The sequence below is a fragment of the Artemia franciscana genome, chromosome 19, assembly GCF_032884065.1.
Source record: "Artemia franciscana chromosome 19, ASM3288406v1, whole genome shotgun sequence".
Lineage (NCBI taxonomy): Eukaryota > Metazoa > Arthropoda > Branchiopoda > Anostraca > Artemiidae > Artemia > Artemia franciscana.
In genome coordinates, this window is record NC_088881.1 from 828,744 (window position 1) to 850,280 (window position 21,537).

General features: G+C 35.1%; 1 protein-coding gene across 2 annotated transcripts in view; it reads right to left on the reverse strand.

Annotated features, from left to right (window-relative positions):
• LOC136039142 (uncharacterized) overlaps nucleotides 1-21,537 on the reverse strand; it is a 51,935-nt gene that overhangs the window by 28,575 nt on the left and 1,823 nt on the right. The window contains exon 1 of one of the 2 annotated variants that reach the window (XM_065722627.1): nucleotides 173-622. The exons of the other annotated variant lie outside the window; for it this stretch is intronic. The gene's annotated coding sequence lies outside the window, so the exon portion shown is untranslated. Of the gene's footprint in view, nucleotides 1-172; nucleotides 623-21,537 lie in introns of those variants that run through there. 2 annotated transcript variants of the gene reach the window in all.

Genomic DNA, 21,537 nt, shown 5'->3' on the forward strand with positions numbered 1-21,537 from the left:
ACAGACCAACACCTAGTTGATAGGGGCCTTAGGAAGTTTAACTTTTCCTGAGGCACAACACATTCCCATTGCTTCTCTATCAAATTTCAAGGCCTTGAAATAGGGACAAATTTTAGGCATGGTCCCCATTTGAACACATCTACTCAAGCTATAATCATCGACTGGGCTGTACCTGAATGCCAGGCGATAATTTTGACGTTGCTCTTGTGATTCCTCGGCACGCTTTCTTTTCGCATTATTTCTTTGAGTAGCAAGCCTGTTTTCACGTTGTTCTTGTGATTCCTCGGCATGATTTTTTTCAGTAATTTCTCTTTGAGCCTCAAGCCAGTTTTCACGTTGTCCTTGTGATTCCTTGGCATACTTTCGCGTTGCTCTCGTGGTTCCTCGACACGCCTTCGTTGACGTAAATTCATTCTAAAGCCCAAGTATTTCTAATAAACATCAAACTTTTGGGTTTCTGTTTTAAGGTTTTCGTATTACTTTAATCCTTTGTCATTCTTAGTTTCTTCTTTTTTCTTTTTTTAGATTTTTTGCATTTTCTTAGTTTTTATTAGTTTTACGTAGTTAAAAACATTATTCACAGGTGGGACACAGGGACACAACTACAATGGCGCGTAACTAATATGGCGTGTAACGACTTACGCGCGCGGGGGGCTTGGGGGGCGAAGCGCTACCAATTCAAAAACGAATGTATTCAAGCCAAAAAAAAACTAAAAAAAGGTAAAAACTACAAAAAAAAACTAAAAAGAAAAAAAAACTAAAAACTAATAAAAAACTAAAAAAGCTAAAAAACTAAAAAAACTAAAAAAGAAAAAAAAAGGAAAAAAACTGAAAAATAAAGGAGAAAAACAAAACTAAAAAAAATAAAAATAAAAAAAAACTAAAAAAACTAAAAAAAGGTAAAAACCAAAAAAAACTAAAAAGAAAGACAAGGGAAATTTATATATTTATATATATATATATATATATATATATATATATATATATATATATATATATATATATATATATATATATATATACTAGCTGTTGGGGTGGCGCTTCGCGCCACCCCAACACCTAGTTGGTGGGGGCGCTTCGCGCCCCCCCCCCCCAAGCCCCCCCGCGCGCGTAAGTCGTTACGCGCCATATTAGTTACGCGCCATTGTAGTTGTGTCCCTATGTCCCACCTGTGAATATAGATATATATATATATATATATATATATATATATATATATATATATATATATATATATATATATATATATATATATATATATATATATATATATATATGTTTTTAACTACGTAAAACTTGCGAATATACAACATTCTTTGCTGTCCCATTGTCTGTGCATATAAATAGATTGTCAGGTTTACCGACTCTTGAACATGCAACATATAATGGTCCATGGGAAAACAATCCGTATTCAGATCTATACCTCATGATTCTAATGATTGCCCTTGAGCTTTGTTGATGGTGATTGCTAATCGACCATTCCCTGAGTCGCCATCGTCATTTATATATCCCCCTATGCACCCCGGCGTCCCCTTTGTAGTTATGTCCCTGTGTCCCGGTCGTCATTTATATTCCCTGTGTCCCGGTCGTCATTTGTGTCCCGGTGTTCCAGTCTGTGATTTCTCTTCGAGTGTCCCGGGCGTCATTTATATTCCTTGTGTCCCGGTGTCCCGGTCGTCATTTATATCCCCCTGTGCCCCCCGGCGTCCCCATTGTAGTTGTGTCCCTGTGTCCCGGTCGTCATTTATATTCCCTGTGTCCCGGTCGTCATTTGTATCCCGGTGTCCCGGTCTGTATATACATTCGTTTTTTAGTTTTGTTTTTCTCCTTTATTTTTTTCCTTTTTTTTCTTTTTTAGTTTATTTAGATTTTTAGATTTTTTAGTTTTTTTATTAGTTTTTAGTTTTTTTGTAGTTTTTACCATTTTTTTAGTTTTTTTAGTTTGTTTTTTTACTTATGTCCTGGTCGTCATTTATACTCCCTGTGTCCCGGTCGTCATTTGTGTCTCGGTGCTTTGTTGATTGCTAATTTATATTATATTTATATTTATATTTTTTTATATTTATTAATATTTTTTTAGTTTTCTTTTTCTCTTATTTTTCAGTTTTTTCCTTTTTTTCAGTTTTTTCTTTTTTAGTTTTTAGTTTTTTTTTTGTTTTTTACCTTTTTTTAGTTTTTTTAGTTTTTTTAGTTTTTTTAGTTTTTTAGCTTTTTTAGTTTTTTTTATTAGTTTTTAGTTTTTTTTTAGTTTTTGCCTTTTTTTAGTTTTTCAGTTTTTTTTAGTTTTTAGTTTTTTACCTTTTTTTAGTTTTTTTTTGTTTTTTTGCTTTTTTAGTTTTTTTTCTTTTTAGTTTTTTTTGTAGTTTTTACCTTTTTTAGTTTTTTTTCTTCTTTTGTATTAGTGTGAAATAATTCAGACGTCATATGCGGACAAACACGACGTCACTCGACAGACAGACAGACAGACATAACCCACAAACAACTTATTTTTATATATATTTATTCATATTTTTTTAGTTTTCTTTTTCTCTTTTATTTTTCAGTTTTTTCCTTGTTTTTAGTTTTTTTCTTTTTTAGTTTTTAGTTTTTTTTAGTTTTTTACCTTTTTTTAGTTTTTTTTAGTTTTTTTTAGTTTTTTAGCTTTTTTAGTTTTTTTATTAGTTTTTATTTTTTTTGTAGTTTTTGCCTTTTTTTATTTTTTTCAGTTTTTTTTAGTTATTAGATTTTTACCTTTTTTTAGTTTTTTTTAGTTTTTTAGCTTTTTTAGTTTTTTTTTCTTTTTAGTTTTTTTTTGTAGTTTTTACCTTTTTTAGTTTTTTTCTTCTTTTGTATTAGTGTGAAATAATTCAGACGTCATATGCGAACAAACATGACGTCACCTGATCCATCCACAGATCCACACACAGACAACTTATTTTTATATATATAGATATATATATATATATATATATATATATATATCTATATTCACAGGTGGGATACAGGGACACAACTACAATGGCGCGAAACTAATATGGCGCGTAACGACTAACGCGCGCGGGGGGGGCTTGAGGGGGTTGCGAAGCTCCCCCACCAACTAGGTGTTGGGGTGGCGCGAAGCGCCACCCCAACAGCTAGTATATATATAGATATAAAAATAAGTTGTTTGTTTGTGTGTCTGTTGACTGACGTCATGTTTGTCGACTGACGTCATTATAAGGATTGAGTTTATGTCGTCATGAAGTTGTTTGTCGACTGACGTCATGTTTGTCAACTGATGAAATTACAGACCGGGACACCGGGACACAAATGACGACCGGGACACAGGGAATATAAATGACGACCGGGACACAGGGACACAACTACAACGGGGACGCCGGGGGCACAGGGGGATATATAAATGACGACGGGGAAACAGGGAATGTTCGATTAGCAATCACCATCAACAAAGCTCAAGGGCAATCATTAGAATAATGAGGTATAGATCTGAATACGGATTGTTTTTCCCATCGACAATTATATGCTGCATGTTCAACAGTCAGTAAACCTGACAATCTATTTATATGCACAGACAATGGGACAGCGAAGAATGTTGTATATTCGCAAGTTTTACGTAGTTAAAAACTTTTACGTAGTTACGTAGTTAAAAATATATATATATATATATATATATATATATATATATATATATATATATATATATATATATATATATATATCTATTCACAGGTGGGACACAGCGACACGACTACAATGGCGCGTAACGACTTACGCGCGCGGGGGGCTTGGGGGGGGGCGCGAAGCGCTACCAATTCAAAAACGAATGTATTCAAGCCAAAAAAACTAAAAAGATAAAAACTACAAAAAAAAACTAAAAAGAAAAAAAAATAAAAACTAATAAAAAACTAAAAAAGCTAAAAAACTAAAAAAAAAAAAGAAAAAAAAATAAAAAAAGGAAAAAAAACTGAAAAATTAAGGAGAAAAACAAAACTAAAAAAATAAAAATAAAAAACTAAAAAGGTAAAAACTACAAAAAAAACTAAAAAGAAAAAGAAAAAACTAAAAAAACTAAAAAACTAAAAAAAAGGTAAAAACAAAAAAAAAAACTAAAAAGAAAAAAAAGCGAAAAATAACAAACACTTAATAATTTGTTTTTAAGGAGTATTTCGACTCATATACTTAGTTTGAAGCAAATACCTACATGCATCTTCATTAGAAATCATATTTTTCTGACGATTTTGGTCTTTATTCAAATATTTTTGGATGAATAGAAGAGGAAATACTAACGAAGAGCTCTAAACTGACATGACTCTAGACTGACAGGACTAGCCATTACAAACATTCATCTAAATATTGAGGTAGACATCGACTTTGTAATTAATAGATATGGCGGGAGTGGAAATTGAGAAATAGACTTTTTCGTATAAAAATGTAAATTCTGTAATTTAAGTGAAATATATCGAACTTTAAAACATGGAAAGATACGCTAAGTTGCTATGAAAAGTAGAATTTTGGTTAGTAAATTTTTTAGATTTCGTCAAAGTTGACGCTGTTTATTAAAACACTATTTTTAAAAAGAAACAGTGATTAGTTAATGCTTTATTGCCTGTACTTAATCCCTCGTTTTAAATGTTTTCTATGCATTTCAACCTGTCACATTATAACAAAAAAAACATTCTGTTTTTCTTGTTACATTCCTAAAAGAACTAGTATTTAATATATCTTTTACGAATATACAAGTTGTATCTTTATCCTCATTCCCTATTCTTCATTACTACCATAGTTACTAAGGGAAGCTACAATGTTAGGCGACATGCTAAATGGTTTGACCTCTACAAACTGTCACAAAGAGTGCATGACTCCAAAAGATGCTTCAAGATCATATTTTTTTCACAATAAAAAGATTAACTCACTCGCCATAGTAGTCAGAAGTGTAAAAGCAAAAAATTATGCAGAAAATATTAAATATAGATGGTGAACAGCTTTTTATTTTTTTTTTATGGCGGGATGGTTTTTATAACTTACTATTTTTGTATCAATATTTTTATACCATTTCAATTTCAACAGCTTTATTAGAACTTTAACCCTCACCAGGGTTTGGATTAGATTACGACCATTTCCACTACCTACTTACGGCGCATAGTTGCCGAGGTTCCCTTTAAATTGCAGGCATTTCTTTGTTCTCAAGTTTATCAGAGCAGCCTATAATGCGCCCCCCCCCCTAAAGAAAATCCTGGATCCGCCACTGCTCAATAATAACCGAAACTCTAAAAAACAACAGACATATCAAAAGGATTGACTTATTACGCTGGTACCGAATATATAAGATACTGTAAGTCTGGTGTTACTCTTCAAAGACTACAAGCCGGAAAGAATTTGATTTATTTTTGAAATAAAGGTGAAAACACTCCATAAAAATCTCAAAGATCCTTAACGAAAATAACACCATCAGATTCAGCGTATCAGAGAAAGCAACTGCATAGGGTTAAAGTTCCTATTTGCAAAAATGTGGACTTTCCCAGAAGATATATTTTTCCATGAGGGAGGCAACTATGCCCACTTCCACGCCTTTCCCCCCTAAATCGTTTGATCAAAATTTAGAGATACCGTAGCCATTTTGTTCAGCATAGTTGAGATACCCAATAACTTTGCCTTTGGAGTTAATTTGACCTCCCACAGCTTCACTTGGGGAAAGGTCTTGTTCTCACAGGGAGAAATTTCCATTGGGAAGCATATTTCCGGGGATAAAAATTGAGGGTAACTTTTACACTGGGGGGATTGGCTAGAATCCTTAAACAGAATTCTTTTTATTTATTTTAAGTTTTTCTTTGTAAACCCAATATTACGCGTGGAGATGTTAAGGGTAATTGTCTGGGATAAATTTTTAACGGTATTGAATTGTCTAGACGATTTTTCTGGGAAGAGGAATAGTTTTTTCGTGGAGGTGGAGCTGGATTTCCTGGCATTAAAAAAAAAACATTTGAAATAAAATAAAAGTTTTTTTTCCGTCTGAAATTACGCCTAAGGAGCAACACTAAAATGAACAAAAAATATTACATATATGTGAAGGGATTTCCCCTCTTTCTTTACGCTTAAGTTTGAATTTAGTCCCGATTCTGTAAGAACGACTCCCGAAACATAATTGTAGTTTAAACAGAACAATGAGAAGCTCAAGTACTAAAAAACTTCAGCGTGAATAGTCGGGTGTTCAGAGGGGGCAATCCCCTTATTATGTTATTGTTTCTATTCGTTTTAATTTTTACTGTTGCTCCTTGCTTTCAGGTGATTTTTTTTTATTAAATTCCAGGTGTAAGTTCATGTTTGCTTGCCGAAGAATATTCATTAATTTGGAGAAATTATTGTACTTGTTAGTACTATGTTATTGCGATTATTGCCTTACTATGCTTTATTTTTGTCGTCTTTCTGAAAATAAATGACATAAAAGTCATGTTTTTGGGCTAAGAGAGTAAAGCAGCAAAGATAATATAAAACCTAAAGCAACAGAGTTTCAGAGTGTAATTCAGCCTATTTTTTCTTAGTTTGAAAACAGTTTTGAGGTTTTGTCCGTAATATCAGCAATAATCGTTTTTAGCTATGGGTTCCAATCCCGTTCTCTGGCTCTGAAACCTACTCTGTTAAAAACTTAATTTACTACGCGGACCCAAGCCCTACTTGAGCCTGAAAACTAAGCAGTAATCAATTTTGGCTCCCAAATTTTTGGCAAAGAAATTTCATTTTGAACGTGCCCCCGAAAATCCCCCGAATCTTGAAGACTTGTCCCCGAAAACTCCCCTAATTTTTAAAACTTATCCCCGAATTTTGAGATTCGAGAGTGGAAGCACGGATGGAATTAGTGTTTTTCCTAGTTTTCAACCCCAATATGGTTATTTAAATTATGGCCTAACAAATTTAAGCAGTAAGATTTGATTTTCACTGTTCTTTATAGCTCAAAGAGCAATATTTTCATATTTTCATATATTTCAATATTTCATATATTTTCATATTTCTCAGAGCAATAATTATATCTTTTAATAAAACACATATTATATCACATCGAAAACATCTACACCTCCAAAGCATACATTCTTAAGCTATTTGAGGCCATTTGCTTGTAGTTTTTCATTTACTGATTTTTCATCCATGTTTCTCTTCTTTTTTTTGGTGCAAGCTGTTAACAGAAATTGAATAAGTTCAATTGGAGGTTTCAAAGTTTAAGATAGAATTAGGGTTTTTCCTTAATTTCCAACCCCAATCTGGTTATTTAAATTATGGCCTAACAAATTTAAGCAGTAAGATTTGATTTTCACTGTTCTTTATAGCTCAAAGAGCAATATTTTCATATTTTCATATATTTCAATATTTCATATGTTTTCATGTTGCTCAAAGAGCAATAATTATATCTTTTAATAAAACACATCTTATATCACATCGAAAACATCTACATCTCAAAGTCAACTACATCTACACCTCCAAAGCATACATTCTTAAGCTGTTTGAGGCCATTTGCTTGTAGTTTTTCATTTACTGATTTTTCATCCATGTTTCTCTTCTTTTTTTTTGGTGCAAGCTGTTAACAGAAATTGAATAAGTGCAATTGGAGGTTTCAAAGTTTAAGATAGAATTAGGGTTTTTTCTTAATTTCCAACCCCAATCTGGTTATTTAAATTATGGCCTAACAAATTTAAGCAGTAAGATTCGATTTTCACTGTTCTTTATAGCTCAAAGAGTAATATTTTCATATTTTCATATATTTCAATATTTCATATATTTTCATATTTCTCAAAGAGCAATAATAATATCTTTTAATAAAACACATATTATATCACATCGAAAACATCTACACCTCCAAAGCATAACATCCTTAAGCTGTTTGAGGCCATTTGCTTATAGTTTTTCATTTACTGATTGTTCATCCATGTTTCTCTTCTTTTTTTTGGTGCAAGCTGTAAACAGAAATTGAATAAGTGCAATTGGAGGTTTCAAAGTTTAAGATAGAATTAGGGTTTTTTCTTAATTTCCAACCCCAATCTGGTTATCGAAATTATGGCCTAACAAATTTAAGCAGTAAGATTTGATTTTCACTGTTCTTTATAGCTCAAAGAGCAATATTTTCATATTTTCATATATTTCAATATTTCATTTATTTTCATGTTGCTCAAAGAGCAACAATTATATCTTTTAATAAAACACATCTTATATCACATCGAAAACATCTACATCTTAAAGTCAACTACATCTACACCTCCAAAGCATACATTATTAAGCTGTTTGAAACCATTTGCTTGTAGCTTTTCATTTACTGATTTTTCATCCATGTTTCTCTTCTTTTTTGGTGCAAGCTGTTAACGGAAATTGAATAAGTGCAATGGGAGGTTTCAAAGTTTAAAATAGAATTAGGGTTTTTCTTAATTTTCAACCCCTATGTGGTTATTTAAATTGCCGCCTAACAAATTTAAACAATGAGATTTGATTTTCAATGTCTTTTATAACTCAAAGAGCAATATTTTCAACGTAATACATTAAATTAGGTTTATCTTTCAAACAGTTCGTGGTAACGAACTGTAGTAAGGAGCGACCTGGCTCAATAGTAACCAAAACTCTAAAAAACGGAATTTTTATAACAATAGTTACATCAAAAGAGTTGCATTTTTAATGCTGATTTTCAATATATAAGTTTCATTAAGTTTAGACTTACCCATTAAAAGTTACGAGCCTGAGAAAATTTGTCTTATTTTATAAAATAGGGGGAAACAACCCCTAAAAGTCTTAGAATCTTAACGAAAATCACACCATCACATTCAGCATATCAGAAAACCCTATTGTAGAAGTTTCAAGCTCCTATCTACAAAAATGTGGAATTTTGTATTTTTTGCCAGAAGGCAGATCACGGATGCGTGTTTATTTGTTTGTTTGTTTTTTTCCCCCAGGGGTGATCGTAATCGTATCGACCCAGTGGTCCAAAAATCTTGCGAGAGGGCTCATTCTAACGGAAATGAAAAGTTCTAGTGCCCTTTTTAGGTGACCAAAAAAATTGGAGGGCACCTAGGCCCCCTCCCACGCTAATTATTTTTCCAAAGTCAACGGATCAAAATTCTGAGATAGCCATTTTATTCAGCGTAGTCAAAAAACCTAGTAACTATGTTTTTGGGGACGACTTACTCCCCCACAGTTCCCGTGGGAGGGGCCACAAATTACAAACTTTGACCAGTGCTTACATATAGTAATGGTTATTTGGAAGAGTACAGACGTTTTCTGGGGGATTTTTAGGTTGGGGCGGGGGAGGGCTAAGAAGAGGGGGATATGCTGGGGGAAATTTTCTTGGAGGAATTTGTCATGGGGGAAGAAAAGTTTCATGAAGGGAGAGCAGGATTTTCTAGCATAATTAAAAAAAAACAATGAAAAAATAAATATGAAAAAGTTTTTTCAACTGAAAGTAAGGAGAAGCATTAAAACTTAAAACGAACAAAAATTATTACGTGTATGATCGGCTCACCTCCTCCTAATACCTCGCTCTTTACGCTAAAGAATTTTTAGTAATTTCAACTATTTATTCTACGGCTTTTGTGATTCAGGGTTCATTCTTAAGAAATTGGGACAATATTTAAGCTTTAGTGTAAAGAGCGAGGTACTGACGAGGGGGTGAATCCCTTCATATACGTAATAAAAACATGAGAATACAGAAATTCGTTACGTAAGCTAATTTGTAAGTTACGTATATCTTTTACTAATAAATATTCGTAAAAAATTAAAAGTTCTAGTTGTCTTTTTAAGTAGCCAAAAAATCAGAGGGCAACTAGGCCTCCTCCCCCACTCCTTTTTTTCTCAAAATCTCTCGATCAAAAGTACGAGAAACCCAGTTAGCCGAAAAAATAAATATGCAAATTTCGTTTTAATTCTTCATCTACGGAGAGCCAAAATCAAAACATGCATTAATTCAAAAACGTTCAGAAATTAAATAAAAAAAAAAACTAGTTTTTTTAACGGGAAGTAAGGAGCGACATAAAAACTTAAAACGAACAGAAATTACTTCGGATATGAAAGGGCTGCTTCTTCCGCTCTTTGCGCTAAAGTTTGACTCTTTCTCTTAATTTTACTTTTTAAAACAGTAATCAACTTTAGCGTAAAGAGCGGAAGAAGCAGCCCTTTCATATCCGAAGTAATTTCTGTTCGTTTTCAGGCATTTTCAGGGAGATTTTTTCTGTTTAGGGGGAGAATTGGGGGGGAGGGTACGTGGGAGGATATTTCCATGGAGAAACTTCTCATGGGGGAAGATAATTTCAATGAAGGGGGCGCAGGATTTTCTAGCATTATTTGAAAAGCAATGGAAAAATAAATATGAAAAGTTTTTTCTACTGAAAGTAAAGAGCAGCATTAAAACTTAAAATGAATAAAAATTATTACGCATATGAGGGGTTTACCTCCTCGTTATACCTCACTCTTTACGCTAACGTATTTTTAGTAATTTCAACTATTTATTCTACGGCCTTAGTGATTCAGAGGTCATTCTTAAGGAATTGAGACAAAATCTAAGCTTTAGTGTAAAGAGCGAGGTATCGACGAGGGTTTAACCCCCTCATATACGCAACAAAAACATACCAATATAGAAGGTCATTACGTAAGTTAATTCGTAAGTTGAGTATATTTTTTACCAATGAACGTTTGTAAAAAATTAAAAGTTCTAGTTGTTTTTTAAAGTAATCAAAAAATTGGAGGGCAACTAAGCCTCCTTCCTCACTCCTTTTTTCTCAAAATCTTCCAATTAATTGCAATTAATGAATATGCAAATTTCGTTTTAATTATTTATGTGCGGAGAGCCAAGATTAAAACATGCATTAATTCAAAAACGCCCAGAAATTAAATTAAAAAAAAACAAGTTTTTTTTAATGAAAGTAAGGAGCAACATTAAAACTTAAAACCATTTTATTCATCATTGTCGAAAAACCTAAGAACTATAAAATTGGGCACGACTTACTCCCCGAGAGTCCCCGTGGGAGGAGCTACAAGCTAAAAGCTTTGACAAGTGTTTACATATAGTCATATTTATTGGGAAGTGTAGAGACGTTTTTAGGGGATTTTTTTTTTTTTTTGGGGGGGGGTTGAAGAGGGGGGAGGGCACGTGGGAGGATATTTCTATGGAGGAATTTGCCATGGGGGAAGAGCACTTCAATGAAGGGAGCGCAGGATTTTCTGGCATTATTAAAAAAAAATGAAAAAATAAATATGAAAAGTTTTTTTTTTAACTGAAAGTAAGGAGCAGCATTAAAACTTAAAACGAACAGAAATTATTACACATATGTGGGGTTCACCTTCTCGTAATACCTTACTCTTTCACTAAAGTATTTTTTTTTTATTTCAACTTTTAATTCTACGGCCTTTGTGATTCAGGGGTATTTCTTAAGGAATTGGGACAACATTTAAGCTTTAGTGCAAAGAGCGAGGCATTGACGAGGGGGTGAACCCTCTCATATGCGTAATAAAAACATACGAATGTAGAAGTTCGCTACGTAAGTTATTTCGTAAGTTACGTATATTTTTTACTAATGAAAATGTTCGTAAGAAATTCAAAGTTTTAGTTTCCTTTTTAAGTAATCAAAAAATTGGAGGGCAAATAGGCCCCCTCCCCCACCCCTTTTTTCTCAAAATATTTCGATTAAAACAATGAGAAAGTCATTTAGCCGAAAAAATTAATAAGCAAATTGTATTTTAATTATTGATGTGCTGAGAGCCAAAATCAAAACAGGCATTATTTCAAAAACATTTAGAAATTAAATAAAAAAATAAGTTTTTTAACTGAAAGTAAGGAGCGACATCACAACTTAAAAAGAACAGAAATTACTCCGTATATGTAAGGTGATTTTCCTCCTCAACGCCCTGCTCTTTACGCTAAAGTTTTTTACTGTTTTAAAAAGTAAAGTTAAGAGAAAGGGTCCTTTTTATTGTTGTGCTGTTTCTCTCATTTTTAATGTGTTTATTCTGTTTTTGCGTGTATTAATTGGTTGATTACCACTATTTTATGTCATCAAAATCATGCAAATGGAAAATTGAAACTAAAATTATAATTAAATTTGACCCTAATATAAACCTATCTCTCTCTCATATAAAATCTTTCTCTCTCTCTCAAGGCTGGTAAAAGGCTGCTGAAACCTTCATAAAGTGTTTAATATTTTGTTTACTGCTATTTACGGAATTTTCTCTCATCACAATCCTAGTCTGTTAAATCAATTTCATGTATTTCACAAAAAGCTAGTGTTACAAATTCTATAAATAAGACAAATCACGAGACAATTTTTTAGCAATAGTTTGTCGAAAATATATTAAACTTCACTCTTAATAATAAAACGTAATTCTTTAAGCTTATATCTAAGAAGAACATGATATATCAATCCATAGTACGATTAATTACATTAGCTTCTAAACAAAATCTCATTTTTAAATGTTTTGAGGCAAAGTTGGGCCACGTTATCAAGTAACACATAGTGATCTTAATTTCGTTTGAAATGTGAACAAAAGAACCAAGACAAATATTAAGAAACACCAGATATTGAATGCCAGAATTGAACCACTGGCCAGTAGAGTAATTATTATCTAGCCGTTTGAATCATTCAACCGATCTAATGACGTCTAGAGAATGTGAAAGGGGGTTCTAAGTCCACTATACGACTTAAGCGATGAGCTTAGTTTCATCGTCAAACGCTCTGCGATTCTATAGTGTATTAAATAAAAAAAAAACAAGTTTTCTAAATGAAAGTAAGGAGCGACATTAAAACTTAACACGAACAGAAATTACTCCGTATATGAAAGGGGCTTTTCCTTCTCAACGCCCCGCTCTTTACGCTTAAGTTTGACTCTTTCTCTTAACTCTACATTTAAAAACAGTAAAAAAAACTTCAGCGTAAAGAGCGGGGCGTTGAGAAGGAAAAGCCCCTTTCATATACGGAGTAATTTCTGTTCGTTTTAAGTTTTAATGTCGCTCCTTACTTTCATTTAGAAAACTTGTTTTTTTTATTTAATTTCTGAACGTTTTTGAATCAATGCATGTTTTGATTCTGGCTCTCCGCAGAGGAATAATTAAAACGAAATTTGTATATTTTTTTTTTTTTTGGCTAAATGGCTTTCTAATAATTTTTGATCGAATGATTTTGAGAAAAAAAGAGCGGGGGAGGAAGCCTAGTTGCCCTCCGATTTTCGGTTAATTAAAAAGGCAACTAGAACTTTTAATTTTTAACGAATCTTTTTATAAGTAAAAGATATACGTAACTTATAAATTAGCTTACGTAAAGAACTTTTGTATTCTTATGTTTTTATTACATATATGAGGGGGTTTGCCCCCTCGTCAGTACCTCGCTCTTTACACTAAAGCTTAAATTTTGTCCCAATTCATTAATAATTCACAAAAGCCGCAGAATAAATAGTTGAAATTACTAAAAATACTTTAGCGTAAAGAGTGAGGTATTAGGAGGAGGTGAGACCCTCAAATGGGTAATAATTTCTGTTCGTTTTAAGTTTTAATACTTAAAACTTTTTCATTGTTTTTTTTAAGTAATGCTAGTAAATCCTGCGCTCCCTTCATGGACATTTTCTTCCCCCATGACAAATTCCTCGATGGAAAGTTCCCCCAGCATATCCCCCTGTTCTCAACCCCTGCCTCCAACCAAAAAATCCTCCTGAAAACGCCTGTACACTTCCCAATAACCATTACTATATGGAAGCACTGGTCAAAGTCTAGAACTTGTAACCCCTCCCACGGGGACTGTGAGGGAGTATGTCGTCCCCAAAGACAAAGTTATAAGGTTTTTCGACTACGCTGAATAAAATGGCTATCTCAGAATTTTCATCCGCTGACTTTGGGAAAATAATTAGCGTGGGAGGGGGCCTAGGTGCCCTCCAATTTTTTTGGTCACTTAAAAAGGGCACTAGAACTTTTCATTTCCGTTAGAATGAGCCCTCTCCCAACATTCTAGGACAACTGGGTCGATACGATCACCCCTGGGAAAAAAAAACAAACAAATAAACACGCATCCGTGATCTGCCTTCTGACAAAAAATATAAAATTCCACATTTTTGTAGATAGGAGCTTGAAACTTCTACAGTAGGGTTCTCTGATACGCTGAATCTGATGGTGTGATTTTCGTTAAGATTCTATGACTTTTAGGGGGTGTTTCCCCCTATTTTCTAAAATGAGGAAAATTTTCTCAGGCTCGTAACTTTTGATGGGTAAGACTAAACTTGATGAAACTTATATATTTAAAATCAACATCAAAATGCGATTCTTTTGATGGAGCTATTGGTACCAAAATTCCATTTTTTAGACTTTTGGTTACTATTGAGCCGGGTCGCTCCTTACTACAGTTCGTTACCACGAACTGTTTGATTTCTTAGCTGCAAATAATTATGTATCAGTAGTCGTATATAATCAAACTTTTTAGTAACCGTAGACACAGGTAGTGAAATTCTTGGTCCCAAGTTGTTGCAATTGCAAATATTCAGTCACAGTCACAAGTATTCGCAGTCACGAGTAATTAAAGTCGCAAGTAGTCACGGTGACAGTGGTTGAAGTTAGAAGTTGCAGTAGTAGCTTGCAAATAGTGTTTTTTGTTTAGTTCAACATCCCTCTCAACAGGGTCTGAAAGTTTCAACTTTATATCTTAAGCCGTTACTTGGATATTGCTGATGCACAATTTTGACAAACGACATGCCGGTGTGATTTGATTTATTTTACCATCATCCTCAAAATTCCCTTAATGTTTCGCCCCTATAGCCTTACCCTCAATAGTAGTCGTAGCAGAAGTAATAATATGCTTATCTTACTAATAGTAGCATGCACATAGTCTCTTTTGATTGGCTTGATATCCATTGAGTAGTAGTAGTGGTGGCAATAGTAGAAGTAAGCATTGAAATGAGACACTATTGAAATTTTTTTATGACTATCTGCGAGTATATAGCGTTTTGATTTTATTCAACACTCCCCTCAAGCAATAATTAAAGGACGTCTAGAGTATTAAACTGAAGCTTTCCGTGCATTTTGAGGAGGTGGCTGCACTACACCAAATAGCACTACGCACCTTTAGGTTAAACTTTAGGCTTCAAAAAAGTTTTTTTTTTCTTCTTTTTTTTCAGTGAAAGTAGAGGTGTGAAACTATACCAAAATATACAATGTCTGTCCAGATTCATGGAAAACTTCCCTCAGGCACCAGGCGCGTCCCTAAGTGGCAGATAGGGAAATGTCCATTAGATATAAAGGATACCTCCGAATATAAAATAAGGAGCCGTGGACCAGGGGGACCCAGCCCTCCGGGGCTTATAAAATAAAACTGAGGCATCCATGCACGGGGGATATAAATTTGTGCGCAGGAGGAAGGAGGCCCCTGAGATGATGATGCGCAGGGCCGCCTGGCGTGTGGACATGTTCCAGCAGACCCCAAACCATCTCTCAGCAATGAGAAAATTATGTTAACCATGCAGGACGCCAAATAGAAGGATTCCCTATAGGAGAACACCTGTAAAGGGTGGATGAACTCGTACACAAGTCAACAGCCCCTGCTAGAGACAGAGAGGAGTAGCTTGGCGCTGTCTCGAAATCTAGAAGAGCATCCTTTCTTCTCAGATATTGCTCTCAAATTATATAATGATGAAGACAAGAAAACTTATACAAACCAATGCTACCACGTCCGGAGTTTTATCAGACAACCCTGTGATACCACCTACCGAGTCCAGGGCAAGCGACGAACCCCCTACCGCACCTGGGGAAACCGAAGAACCAGTTGCCGCGTCTGGGGTAGCCGACGATGTGACGACCGGCTCCGCTGGAAAGATTACTGATAGCCTGACGACCGGCTACACTCCAACTACAATTTCCAACGTAAAAAATCCTGTATCGGATCCCCCCCCCCTCCGCCCCTTTAACAACATTGGTAATAGGAACTCTAAATGTAAGAACCTTGACTAAGAAAGGAAAGAAGGATCTACTCGTGCGAGAAATCGACAGGTATAAATGGGACATCATTGGTCTGTCAAAGACCCATCTTCCAGTAACTGGTGGTGAAAGGATTGGGGACACAACACTACTTTTGTCGGGTCGTAAAGATGGAATTCATCGCCAAGGAGTAGGATTTATTCTTTCGAAGAAAGCAAAAAAATTACTTATCTCCACAGCTCAAGTCTGAACATATCATCGATATCAAGCTCAAAGGTTCGACTGCAAACCTGAGCATCATTCAGGTTTATGCACCAGATTCATCGCGTGGCGACGACGACTCAGAGGAATTTTACAACCAACTCCAAAAACTCACAGACTCCATTCCAAAAAAGACATAATTCTCGTTATTGGAGACTTCAATGCAGTAGTTGGCTCGAATTCAGACGGTAATGAAGACGTCATGGGATAATTCGGACATGGTACCAGCAACAGAAGAGGTGGATTCCTTCTGGAATACTGCCAGGACAACGAGCTGGTAGCGGCCAACACTCTTTTCAAACACAGAGAGAGACGAAAAGATACAAGGAGATCACCCAACGGAACAGCCAAAAATTACATCGATTATGTTCTCGTCCCGAAGCGCTGGTAAACTAGCATGCTAGACACAGTCACTCTTGCTGGAGGACACTTTGACAGTGATCACGCACTAGTAATGGCATCTTCCCATCTCCGTCTGAAGTCAGCAACAAATTTCCAGACAAAAGTCCCGAGATTCCGTACTAAGTTTCTGAAAGACGAGTCAACTTGCAACCGTTACCGGATGAATCTCGATATGGCTCTCAAAACTCTCTTAGAGAATTCTTCAATGAATCCAGAGGAAACAGATTTAGACGCCCTAGTTGACAAGAGAACCGAGGTCTTCATACAAATAGCCGAGATAGTCCTCGGAAGAACTAATGACTCCGAAAAACCAGGGATCACCGATGAGATCATTTAACTGTGTAAAGACAAGCGTGCTGTCGCTAATAGGTAAGACCCAGAAAGTAGAGACATTTATAAGCATCTTAAGCGACTAACAGAAAAGAAGATCACACGCGCTCTAACCTCATACATTCATGACAAATGTGACCAATGCGAACTCGACTTCGGGAAAGGCTATACCCATGCCGTGTACAAAAGAATACTAAAGCTCGAGAAACTACTAAAAATCGAGGCACAAAACTACACTAGCAAATGTACTCCTGAATAAAGACGGGACTCCCATCAACAACACAACAGGAATAAGAGAGAGATGGAAACAACATTATCATGAAAAGTTAAACCCCCCAATCAATCCTAACCCTGCCGTTTTTAGGAATTTAATCATCTCCCTATTGAAACCAAGCCCACCACCACCCAGAAGCAAAGATAAAGCTGCCTTGAAGTCACTCAAATCAAATAAATCACCTGGACCAGATGGATTGTAGGCAGAACTCCTGAAAATCAAGTCAGAAGTCGTAACAGACCTCTACCACAGAATTACCGCAACTGCCTGCCACAAGGAATATTTCCCGAAAACATGGTATTCCGCTACTATAATCCCTCTGCATAAGAAAGGGTCCAAAGCCGAATGTGACAACTACCGTCCAATCAGCCTGACAAGCTAACCTGCCAAGTGTTGACCAAGATACTGCTGGGCAGAACAAAGGCATTAACCAGTCACATCATCCCGGAGCATCAGGCAGGTTTCTGAGCGAACCGCTCGACGATACACCAGATATTTGTGATCCGTCAAGCAATGGAAAAATACCTTGAATACGGTCAGGACCTCTATCATTGACTTCAATTGACTTGACTCAATTGTTCATTGACTCCAAACAAGCTTTCGACTTAATTTGGAGAGATGGCCTTTGGCATATACTACAGCATTCCGTCAAATATGGTATCACTTATTCGTAACATGTATGGGCGGTTTAGAAGCCAAGTATAAACAGTTGAGAAAACGACTGAAGAATTTCAAACTTCTGTTGGTGTTTTGCAAGGATGCATCCTCTCACCTCACATGTTTAATCTCTTCCTCCATTGAGTAATGTTGCATGTGGAAGCAACCAAGGGGGCAATGATAGGAGGGATCGTAATCGATAAGCTGGTATACGCATACGATATCGACATGCTCGCTGGATCCGTCGCTGAACTCCAAACCAAAGCAGACCACCTGGTAGTAGTTACAGGAACCTTCGGAATGAAAATTAACGAGAATACAACGAAAGCCATGCGCGTGTCAAGGTTCAATAGCCAAACACTACCACACATAAAGCTTAATGGAGCGGAAATAGAATGGATAGACAGCTTCATATATCTGGGGAGCCAGATCACGACCAACAATAGTCAATCGGTGGACATCAAAAGACGCCTCGCTCTGGGCCTGGCCAGCTTCAAAGCTCTCATGCCAATATGGAAGCAAAATCGAATCTCCGTGAAGCTAAAACTTTTCAGCTCCATTATCATTCCTATAGCTAAGTACGGTTCTGAAACATGGACAATCAGAGTAGATGACTCCAGACGACTCGCCACGTTTGAGACAAAGCTGCTGAGTCGAATCGCTTGCATAACATACGTAGATCGATTTTCAAACGCCGACCTACTCAAAAGACTGCAGTATAACACCCCCATCCTGAACAGGGTCCGTGTCCAACAATTCAAGTGGCTTGACCACGTCCAGCGCATGTACAACGATCAGCTAGCGAAAATTGCCTTCAAAGGTCGCATCCACAGTTCTCGCCCTCCGAAGCGCTGGAAGAAGAACTTCTCCGACTGCAACCTCCCTGGTGTTCTCAGATTGGCAAAAAAACAGAGAGCAGTATAGGCGACAAATATATTCGCTTGTAAGGAGAGAGGCCCTGAGACGATCAACAAGGCCAGATGGGGCTTAAGTCAAGTAAGTCATCCAGATTTTCTATTGGGCATATGTTATTAAGAATATTTGAATAATATCATTGGAAATTTTTTTTGATTTTTGTCAGTCACAAATATAGCAGGCAAAATTTCTGATTCTTATAGAAAAAACCGAAAAGATTAAAAATATTATTTGAATAAAGAAAAAGACTCCATTACCAAAACTTGTTAATTTTGAAATCCATAACACAATTTTTTTCAGAGGAAATTGAAGAACTAAATGCACCCGAAGATGAGCAGAAATACTCAAATAATTTTTCAAGCTTAAAACTGCCATAAATCATTATGACCAAATAAATAAGACCCAAAATGAAGAGGAACAACAATAAAACTGGAGCAGAAACTATACGAGCAAAAACGAAGAGTTGTAGATTTGACTTCCCCCATGGCTTCTTTAGGGATTGGTGCATAAGTTAACTGATGATCTACATCTGCTTTTTAAGAAATGTAGGTTATGATGGAGTCTTTTTTTATTTTTGATATTATGAGAAATTAAACACATGGTTTTAAAATTGTTTTCAGTAAAGTGCACATTATGTCCAATTATATAGAAGGCACGAGGGGCTTCAGCTGTACTCTTCTTTTTTCTGCAAGTCTTGAGATTGAGTCAGGTATTTATAGGAATTTATACATGTATTTTGGTATTCATTTATATACTTATGGTGATTTACGGTTGTCTTACCCTTGACAAATTATTTCCTATACTGATATATATTTAATACACCCTGATACTATTCCAATAATTCGTAATTTTGAATAATGTGCAAGCAGAGCCGTTCAAAACTGGGGGGAGGGGAAACCTGGACATTTGAACCGTGCACTGTGACTTGAGGGGCTGGGGGATTACCCACTTTGAACAAATTTTGTCTTTAATTTGGCTTTTTTATTTTATATTTGAGTCAATACGTTCTTAACCATACTATGCATGACGTATGAACACATGAAAGGAAATAATAAATGAAAAGAGAAAAATCAAATAGGTGAAAAACGAGGATTTTGTCAGTCAGTAGCAAAATATGAAAAACAAGCAAATATTTCGACAAGGACATCCGCCATGTCGTCCTCAATGCTAAAAAAAATAAGAAAGAGAAAAAGAAAGAAAAAACAACAACAAAATCTAACCTTCTTAAGTGAACTCCACGAGAGGAAAAAAGACACTGAATCAAACAAACAAAAACCAACTTGAAATCAATGAAAGAGAAATTACCAATTAGATTGATTAAGTATCCTTTGCCTTGCAACAGATTTCGCCTGTTTACAATTTCGGTTTTCATTAGATATGCGGACAGGTTGTCTTGAATTAGACTGGGCGAAAATATTCATAGAGTCTTTTAATATTAAGTTGTTATAAATTGGGCTTAAGGAAATATCTCCCATGTCTCTATTTATAGCCAAATTTCTATTTATGTTTTTTTTTTCTCAATTGCCTCTAAAAGATACAGTAGGCCATTTACGGTAGATATTAAAGTTGCCTCTTCAAAAAGAACTAAATGGTAAGGATTTTCGCATATATACTGGGCCAGAGCTGAATCAAAGTTGTCATTTTTATTTTCAAATCTCAGGGACATATCTATTGAAATTTTGTGTTCATGCAATCGTTCCCCTTAATGTTAATGGGTCCTGCCAATGTAAAATTTTCCACATGAACAGGGGACTCTGTAGACACCACTATCTAGTATAGGGTCCGTTTTATCCTTTCCCGAGTTGAAAAAATGTTCAACTTTTTGTTCATTTTTGAAAGAAACAGCAAGACTATGTTTTTTTTAAATTTTTCCAAGTTTGTCGCTGAGTTTCGAGACATATGGTAATGTAGTGAAAGTTTTTTTCTCAATTGCCAGTGTAACTGAATCCAGGGGGACGGGCTCCCGATTTTACCTTTTTTAATCGTCTATCTATTAAATTTTCAATATAATACCACTTTATTCAATATACCACCAATTTAAAATAAGACCTTAGACTCTAAAGATATGTCCTTAGTAATAAAATATCAAATTTCAAATCTTTATTACATCAGACTTTATCCGTTTTAGATTTTCCCCAAATTTTAAATATCTCACAAAGGTCTTTCCGACACGTTTTTAATTTAGCGAAAACTCGATTATCAGAAAAATTTTCAAAACTCGAATTTCAACAAACACGGATTTTCTTTCCTAGATTTTGTCCTGGTTCTCCTTTGGAAAATTCTATCAAAAGGACCTAAATTTGAAATGTCTCAAACACACGTAAATATATCAGAAATTATTACGAGCGTGGAGTCCGGTATTTTTTAGCTCTCATGGTGAAGTTGAAAATCCAGACCTACTAATGGGGGGAAATAGTAAAGAGTATTCTTGATTATAAGCTGTCATGGTCGCTTTCAGCTCAATCAAAGGAAGAAGTTAAAATCCTCCGAAATTTGAAAAAAGATAAAAATACAGTAAATACAAGAGCGGACAAAGGAAACACAGGTGTGATTATGGATTCTGCAGATTATCAAAATAAAATAAATACCCTTTTATTGGATAAAAATACTTACATAGAAATAAAAACTGATCCCATAGATAAATACACCAAGCAGTTGAGAAAAGAACTAGAAATTTAAAAGACAATAGACTAATCACCCCTCAAATGTACAGAAAATTTTACTCCAAAGGTTGTTCAGCCCCAAAATTTTATGGTCTACCCAAAATCCATAAGAAGGATACTCCGTTACGTCCTATTGTAGCATT